General features: G+C 43.1%; 1 long non-coding RNA gene across 1 annotated transcript; it reads left to right on the top strand.

Moving 5' to 3' along the window:
- The first annotated feature begins 362 nt into the window (after window positions 1–362).
- On the top strand, window positions 363–7,960 carry LOC147990783 (uncharacterized). Its single transcript, XR_015600893.1, has 3 exons — window positions 363–1,312; window positions 2,806–2,907; window positions 7,709–7,960. It is a non-coding gene; the product is annotated as an uncharacterized LOC147990783 (long non-coding RNA).
- Window positions 7,961–9,598: the final 1,638 nt, after the last annotated feature.

Raw genomic sequence — 9,598 nt, forward strand, 5'->3', positions numbered from 1 at the left:
CTCCAAAAATTATGAAATAAATTGGCGGACATGAGGAATTTGTCTATTAATCTTCTGATGAAAAAATCAACTCAATCGCACTCTTCTGTAAAAAATGACAGCTAATCTCGTGAGCGCAAAGTTTCTATTTTTTACAACAAGATCACATTAACTTTCACCCAAGTCTTACTTGGCACTTTATTGAAACAAAAGCTATAAAACATGATTACTGCAGTAGCTTAATCATGTAAACACACAAAACAGTAAGGGTGAATATTGGGTTGTCTCCCAACAAACGCTTTTCTTTAAATGCCTTTTAGCTAGGCATGATGATTTCAATGACGCACAAAAAAGATAAGAATTGAAACATAAAGAGAGCATCATGAAGAATATGACTAGTGTAACACCCCGATAATCATGCTATAGTAATCTCCCCCTAATGATGCCATGTCATCACCTTTTTACTAAGCCAATGGTCACCTGATCAAAATTCAAGTCAAACTCAAATTTAAAATAAAGTAAAAATAATATTTTTCCCAACCGTAAATAAAAAAATGTTCGTCTGATTGTAAATATTCACTAACTATTTTCATGAAGAAATCAACTTAATTTGAATTACAAATGTCCCTAGAAATATTTAAAGTGGTCCAACAACACGTAACTTGGCCTTTTTGAATTCAAAAAATAATTATCCTTTTCCGAATATTCTAGAGACTTATTCGTGGATCAATAATCTTGCGCTGGAATTTCATGCAAAGTTTCATAATTAACAGAATTCGTTTGATCACTAAACTTTTTAGAGGACATAGCTACTTATAACAAAAAAAAAGAATAGAAAGAACCATAAAGAACCATGGTACACGTTTGGCCCAATTACCAAAAGTAGGATGCCCAGCCCATCTCCCCTCGTCTACTACCTCCTGTACACGGGCGGGATCGTGGCGGCCATCCAGGCCACCATGGCCACCGATGGCGCCGTGGAGGCCATCCCACGGCTCCTCTGGGGGATAAGGAGGCCACCCCGAATCCCTGGGACAAACCCTAGCTCCATTCCCCTTGCTCCCTCGCTCACCATCGTCGATTTGGACGCGCCCGAGTGTGCAGCCGCCATGGCCGTCGTCGTAGTCCTGGCCAGCGTTCTCCCTGTCGCCTGAGTAGACGTCCAAGAGCCTCACCGTTGTTGTCTCCCTCGTCGCGCCTTCTGGATAGGACCGGGGGGGCCGCATCACGTCGCCATCGTCGGTCTTCTCCGCCACGGTGGTCGTCGTCCGTCGTCAGATCCCGCTACTCCGGACGTCCCCAACCCCCCTCGAGCTCGCCTGCGTCCTCCCCGGTGAGCACCACGTCGATTCCCCCTGTTTTCCCTTTCAGTCCATCGTGGTAGACGCCTCCCCGAACGTAGCCGCCATGGCCAGAGCTCGCCGCGCTCGCACTAGCGCCTGGGCTCCCCTGTCCGTGCCCGGTCGCGCTCACGCCCGTGCCCACCTGCCGATGTCGTCTGCGCCCGCGTTCTCGCCGCCGTTGCCGCTGACTGCCGTTGCTTCTTGCTCTCCTCCTGCTACTGTCGTGCTGCCGCCTGAAGCTCGTCTCGGCAGCACCTCCGCGCGTCCGCCCGCGCGTGTGGTCGCTGCGCCCCCCATGCCGCCCGTTGCTCCCGCGCTCGCCCTGCTACTCCCTCTCCTTGCGCTGCTGATGCTGCTCGCGTACTGATGCGGCTGTGCTACTGCCGTTGCTAGATGCGTAGCATACTGCTGCTGATGCGTGCTACGTACTGAAGCTGTGTGCTGCTGCTTGCTCCTGACGTTTATTGCTACTAGTTGCTGCTATCCACTTGCTGCCACCGCTCCTGGCCATGGCCGTCAAGGCCCGTGTACATGGCCATGTTCTTGCCGTGTGTGTGCGTGAGTCGTGCGTGTGTGTCGTGTGTGTGTGTGCCGTGTGTGTGTATGCCGTGTGTGCGTGCGTGTTGTGTGTGTGTGTAGAGTGTGGTCATGCCCCCCTGCCGTTGCTCCTCTGCTGCTCTGCTACAGTAACTGTTACTGTAGCAGTAGCTAGCTTTGCTACTCCTACGTTGATTAGCCCTCTGAACAGCCTCAAAACAGCAACTAAACCAAACCTAACATAGCTAAAATAAATATGTGTGGGTAGTACATTTGACAAGGTTCAAAATGTTCCATTTGATCAAATTCAAAAGGTGTAAGGATTAAATGCAATGAAAATGACAAAAGTCTATGTTCTGTTAATAGAAAAACCGAAAAACAGTTTATTTTTCATAGCTACTTTAGTGCTCTTGATGTTCAAGCAAATGAACTCTAATATGGTTGTAATTGGTACTAACATGTAGATCATAGAAAAGTACTCAAAATTGATATAAGGCACTAACTCATGGGATGTACAGAACAATAGTTGTAGTCTTTTGAAAACAGCCAAATGATGTTTAAAAAAACTGTCGAATTCTCAGACTTAGCAAAATTTCAGGGTTTTCTAGAATATTGGTTAAAACTTTAGAAATTCATATAAAAACCGTAGCTCGGATGAAAAAGTTTTATACATGAAAGTTGCTCAGAACGACGAGACGAATCGGAATACGCTCTCCGTTCATCTCTCACATGCCCCTAGCATAGCGAACATCGAACCTTTCCCCTCCGGATCATCTGTCCGAAAATGCAAACTTCGGGAAAACTTTCCCGAATGTTATCCCCCTTTCGCCGGTAGCGTGTAGTGCCACGTTAGAACACCCCTAACACCACTTTTTGTCTTGTCATGCATAGTATTGCACTTGTTTGCTCTGTATTTACTGTTTCTTCCCCCTCTTCTCTTCGGTAGACCCCGAGACCGCTGCTAAGGTCCCGGTGATCGACTACGTCACCGACGACCCGTCCTTCTCGTCTGAGGAACCAGGCATGCAAACCCCCCTTGAGCATTCTGGTATAGCCTATTTCTTTCCCTCCCATGCTTGCATTGGAACTGCTTTCTGTATGATCCTATTCTGATGCATAGCCTACTTTTGTAACCTGCTTACTGTTATCTTACCTGCTTATCCTAAACTGCTTAGTATAGGTTGGTTAGTGATCCATCAGTGGCCCCCACTTTGTCCTAGTTGCCCCGCTTTATGTTCGATGACTCGATCGACGTGATCGACGTCCAGGCCCCGATACCGCACATCACCCTCACTAGTTGTACGACTCTGCAGAGTTACCATCGAGTGCCGAGGGTGGAACCTCTTACATCACCCTTGATGAGATCTCTGCAGTGTAGCTATTCAGTCGTGGTCCTTGAGGGTGATTTTCTCCTTAACCATTTCCGATATGGCTCTGTCGTGCAACCCCTCAAGTGTGAACCTCGAGGGTGGATCCTCTTACATTCACCTTGATGATTACATCGAGTGGAATTCACCGGGGGTGATTCCTCGGGTTTTTCCCCTTGATTTTTGGACACACAGTTACTATGGTTACTATGACTTTACACTGAACCATGTTACGAAAGACGGGTCGGCCCTGAGGGGTACCCGCGCGATCTTAATAGCGAGTGATGTGGAGTTTGGTTGACCTGGAAGGTGCCCACGAGATACTTACGAGGCGTGGCCGGGCATTCTTAACCCTTGCCGCAAGTACTCGAAACGGGGCGACGGTGTCACATCTTTCGTGAGTCTCTGATCGTGACCGCACTACCAACACACTAGCGGTTTGGATATTTGATCCGAGGGGCCTCTGGCCTGATAGCACTAACCATCACGTGGGTATTGTATGGGCGTTTTGCGTCATATGCATTAGCCGAAGCTTAATAGACGTCATGCGATTGAGCGCCGTGCGCTGGGTTGGACTGGTAAACACCTACCTTTTTAAGGAGGTAGCTAGGTATGCTCACCGGCCACCCACGAAACGTGCAGGAGTTCCCAAGGCGATGGCCCATGACCCCTGGGGGCATAGGTTTAGTCCGGTGTGTTGGCCTCTCTATTAAGCCTAGGTCGGGTTGCGGCGTATTGTTTGGCCGAGGCCGGGCATGACCCAGGAAAGTGTGTCCGGCCGGAGTTAATCGAGCGTGGTGGGTAAGTTGGTGCACCCCTGCAGGGAAGAAAACATCTAACGATAGCCTGTCCTACGGTAACGGACACTTGGAGTTGTATCCCGATCGCTACAACTAGAACTGGATACTTGAGGTGATAACTGGATAGTATGGTTTTGGGATTGCTTTCTCGCAGGGAGTCGAGAAAAGATCTCTGGCCGAGGTTGATAACACTACTACTACTTTACATTATGTTGATCTGTGCTCTTCTATATGCTGCAACATGCTTGAAGATGCTAGTCTTCGATAGGCTAGGCTTTCTGATAACCCACAAGTATAGGGGATCGCAACAGTTTTCGATAAATAAGAGTGTCGAATCCAACGAGGAGCTAAAGGTAGAACAAATATTCCCTCAAGTTCTATCGACCACCGATACAACTCTACGCACGCTTGACGTTCGCTTTACCTAGAACAAGTATGAAACTAGAAGTACTTTGTAGGTGTTGTTGGATAGGTTTGCAAGATAATAAAGAGTACGTAAATAAAAAGTAGGGGTTGTTTAGATAAAGAAACAATAAAGTAAATATAGCGAGTGTGGAAAAGTGGTGGTAGGAGTTGCGAAATTGCCCCTAAGCAATTGATTACTTTACTAGATCGATAGCAAGTATTATGTGGGAAATGCCACTGCTAGCATGTCATCCCTGACTTGGAATTCTATGCACTTATGATTGGAACTATTAACAAGCATCCGCAACTACTAATGTTCATTAAGGTAAAACCCAACCATAGCATTAAGGTAAATTGGTCCCCCTTCAATCCCGTATGCATCAATTTCTATGATAGGTTGAAGCTTCTGTCACTTTTGCCCTCCAATACATAATCCTATCAACATACAACTAACCCTAGGGTGTGATCCACGCGCACAATCATATGATGGGCACCAAAGGACAGCAACATAACCACAAGCAAATTAAATCAATCATAGCAATTCATCAACCACCGATAGGACAACAAAAATCTACTCAGACATCATAGGATGGCAACACATCATTGGATAATAATATGAAGCATAAAGCACCATGTTCAAGTAGAGGGTACAACGGGTTGCGGGAGAGTGGACCGCTGTAGATAAAGGGGGGAAGGTGATGGAGATGTTGGTGAAGATGGCGGAGGTGTTGGTGTAGATCGCGGTGATGATGGCCCTCGGTGGCACTTCGGTGCCACCGGAAGCGAGGGGGGAGAGAGCCCCTCCTTCTTCTTCTTCCTTAACCTCCTCCCTAGATGGGAGAAGGGTTTCCCCTCTGGTCCATGGCCTCCATAGCAAGGGAGGGGCGAGAGCCCCTCCGAGATTGGATCTGTCTCTCTGTCTCTCTCTGTTTCTGCGTTCCCTGATTCTTCCCTTTCACCGTTTCTTATATTCCCGGAGATCCGTAACTCCGATTGGGCTAAAATTTTAACACGATCTCTATTCGGATATTAGCTTTCTTGCGGCGAAAGAAGGGCATCAACCGCCTTACGGGTGGCCCACGAGGGTCAGGGACGTGCCCATGGGGGCAGGCGCGCCCCCCTGCCTCGTGGCCACCTCGGGCACCGTCTCGTGTGGATTTTTCTTCCCAAAAATCATATATATTCCAAAAAAATCTCTGACAGTTTCCCGTTTGGACTCCGTTTGATATGGATATTCTGCGAAACAAAAAACATGCAACAAACAGGAACTGGCACTGGACACTGGATCAATATGTTAGTCCCAAAAATAGTATAAAAAGTTGCCAAAAGTATATGAAAGTTGTAGAATATTGGCATGGAACAATCAAAAATTATAGATACGACGGAGACGTATCAGCATCCCCAAGCTTAATTCCTGCTCGTCCTCAAGTAGGTAAATGATAAAAAAAGATAATTTTTGATGTGGAATGCTACCTAGCATAATCTTGATCGCATATCTAATCATGGCATGAATATTAAGATACGAGTGATTCAAAGCAATAGTCTATCATTTAACATAAAAACAATAATACTTCAAGCCTAATAAAGCAATCATGTCTTTTCAAAATAGCATGGCCAAAGAAAGTTATCCCTACAAAATCATATAGTCTGGCTATGCTCTATCTTCACCACACAAAATATTCACATCATGCACAACCCCGATGACAAGCCAAGCAATTGTTTCATACTTTTGACGTTCTCAAACCTTTTCAACTTTCACGCAATACATGAGGGTGAGCCATGGACATAGCACTATAGGTGGAATAGAATATGATGGTGGAGAAGACAAAAAGGAGAAGATAGTCTCACATCAACTAGGCGTATCAATGGGCTACGGAGATGTCCATCAATAGATATCAATGTGAGTGAGTAGGGATTGCCATGCAACAGATGCATTAGAGCTATAAGTGTATGAAAGCTCCAGCTGAAACTAAGTGGGTGTGCATCCAACTTGCTTGCTCATGAGGACCTCGGGCATTTGAGGAAGTCCATTATCGGAATGTAGAAACCAAGTTCTATAATGAAAATTCCCACTAGTATATGAAAGTGATAACTCAAGAGACTCTCTATATGAAGAACATGGTGCTACTTTGAAGCACAAGTGTGGAAAAGGATAGTAGCACTGCCCCTTCTCTCTTTTTCTCTCATTTTTTGTTTTCTTGTTTTTTTGGTGGGCTTCTTTGGCCTCTCTTTTTTTAGTTGGGCTTCTTTGGCCTCTTTTTTTTGTAAAGTCCGGAGTCTCATCCCGACTTATGGGGGAATCATAGTCTTCATCATCCTTTCCTCACTGGGGCAATGCTCTAATAATGATGATCATCACAGTTTTATTTACTTACAACTCAATATTACAACTCCATGTCTAGAACAAAGTATGACTCTATATGGATGCCTCCGGCGGTTTACCGGGATGTGCAATGATCTAGCGTAGCAATGATATCAAAAAACGGACAAGCCATAAAAACATCATGCTAGCTATCTTACGATCATGCAAAGCAATATGACAATGAATGCTCAAGTCATGTATATGATGACGATGTAAGTTGCATGGAAATATATCTCAGAATGGCTATGAAAATGCCATGATAGGTAGGTATGGTGGCTGTTTTGAGGAAGATATATGGTGGGTTTAAGGTACCGGCGAAAGTTGCGCGATACTAGAGAGGCTAGCAATGGTGGAAGGGTGAGAGTGTGTATAATCCATGGAATCAACATTAGTCATAAAGAACTCACATACTTATTGCAAAAATCTATTAGTCATCGAAAAAAAGTACTACGCATGCTCCTAGGGGGATAGATTGGTAGGAAAAGACCATCGCTCGTTCCCGACCGCCACTCATAAGGAAGACAATCGATAAATAAATCATGCTCCGACTTCATCACATAACGATTCATCATACGTGCATGCTACGGGAATCACAAACTTCAACACAAGTATTTCTACAATACACAACTACCCACTAGCATGGCTCTAATATCATCATATTTATATCGCAAAACTATTGCAAGGAATCAAACATATCAAACATATTATAGATACGACGGAGACGTATCACTTTCCCCTTCTCTTCTGGCATTCTGCAGTTTAGTCCACAGATACAACCCATTTCCTTTGATACAGATACATACTTAGTTTAGATCTGATGTAAGTCTTGCGAGTACTTTGGATGAGTACTCATGGTTGCTTTGCTACCTCTTTTTCCGCTATATCCGATTGTTGCGACCATATGACGGATCCCAGGAGCCAGACGACACCATTGATGCCTACTACTACGTGATGGCCGCTGACAATCTGGAGTAGTTAGGAGGCTCCCAGGCAGGAGGCCTTGCCTTTTCGATCAATGTTGCTTTTGTGCTAGTCTTCTTAAGGCAAACTTGTCTAACTTATGTCTGTACTTAGATATTGTTGCTTTCACTGACTCTTGTGTATTCGAGCTTACGTATTAGAGCCCTCGAGGCCCCTGGCTTGTAATATAAAGCTTGTATTATTTTATTTTTGTGTCTAGAGTTGTGTTGTGATATCTTCCCGTGAGTCCTTGATGTTGATCGTACACATTTGCGTGTATAATTAGTGTACGATTGAATCGAGGGCGTCACAACTAGCATATTTAAATCTAACCCACTTCCTATGCCTAGGGATTTTGTGAGCACATAATTTATAGGAACAAGAATCAACTAGCATAGGAAGGAAAAACAAGTATAACTTCAAAACTTTAAGCATTTAGAGAGGAAACTTGATATTATTGCAACTCCTACAAACATGTATTCCTCCATAATAATTTTCAGTAGTATCATGAATGAGTTCAACAATATAATCATCACATAAAGCATTATTTTCATGATCTATGAGCATAGAAATTTTACTACTCTCCACATAAGCAAAATTCTCCTCATTCGGAATAGTGAGAGCAAACTTCTTCTAAATCCACTTTAGATGATAGTATTATTCATACTCCAAAAGATATAAGTGAATTTCATGGAGCATTCTACAATTAATATAGACTAATCAATATCCAAGCTCAAAATATATAAGTGAAACACATGAAGCATTCTATAAAACCATACTCAAAAGATTTAAGTGAAGCACAAAGAGCAATTCTATAAGATCATACTTAAAATATATAAGTGAAGCACATGAAGTATTCTATAAATCAATAAAGGGCTATATCATACTATCATGGTTCTTAAAGGAAAAACAAAAACACAAAGGACACAAATTATGTGAACAAAACAAAAACCGAGGTATACCGATAATTGTTGAAGAAGAAAAATGGGGTGCCAACCGGGGCATCCCCAAGCTTAGATGCTTGGGTATCATTGCAATATTTACTTGGAGTGCCTTAGGCATCCCCTAGCTTGAGATCTTATCTCTCTTTATTCTTCTCATATTGATAGCTCCTCGATCTTCGAACACTTTATCCACACAAAACTTTAACAAAAACTTTGTGAGATCCGTTAGTGTAATAAAGCAAATCACTACCTTTAGGTACTGTTGCAAACTTATTCCAATTTTATATTAGAACTATATCTACTGTATTCCAACTTCACCATGGTTCATACCCCCCGATACTACCCATAGATTCATCAAAATAAGCGAACAACTCATAGAAAACATAATCTGTCAAAAACAGGACAGTCTGTAGTAATCTGGAAGTTTAGTAAACTTTTGTAACTCCAAAAAATTCTAAACAAATATGAAAATTTAAAAAATTAATACATAAGTAATGTGCAAAAAGTTTCAGACCCATTTGACTTGCCAGTAAAAAATGTAAAATCACGCGCTACAGCCAAAGTTTTCGTTTTTTTACTATACATAGTAAACAAGCAATCTAATCATCCTAAAACCAAGGCTTGGCACATTATTTTTATAATACAATGGATATATACAAGGGGGTAATTATTTTCAGAGAAGCTTCCATGAATTTTTTTACATTGTTTCCATGAGCATGAACACAAGTGTTCAAGGTCAACCCTCACTTCTCCAATGCATAACCTTCCAATCACTTCTCTTATTGAAAAACTTTTTAGGCCTGAGAGGCAAGTAATTTTTTTTGTATTTTCGTTCTTTAAAAAAATTGTATGTTTCACCCATAACTAAACAAAAACAAAAAGGAAAAAACAAAATCTACTT

The sequence above is a fragment of the Triticum urartu genome, chromosome 1A (genome assembly GCF_056163025.1).
Source record: "Triticum urartu cultivar PI428250 chromosome 1A, HENAU_Tu73, whole genome shotgun sequence".
Taxonomy (NCBI): Eukaryota; Viridiplantae; Streptophyta; class Magnoliopsida; order Poales; family Poaceae; genus Triticum; species Triticum urartu.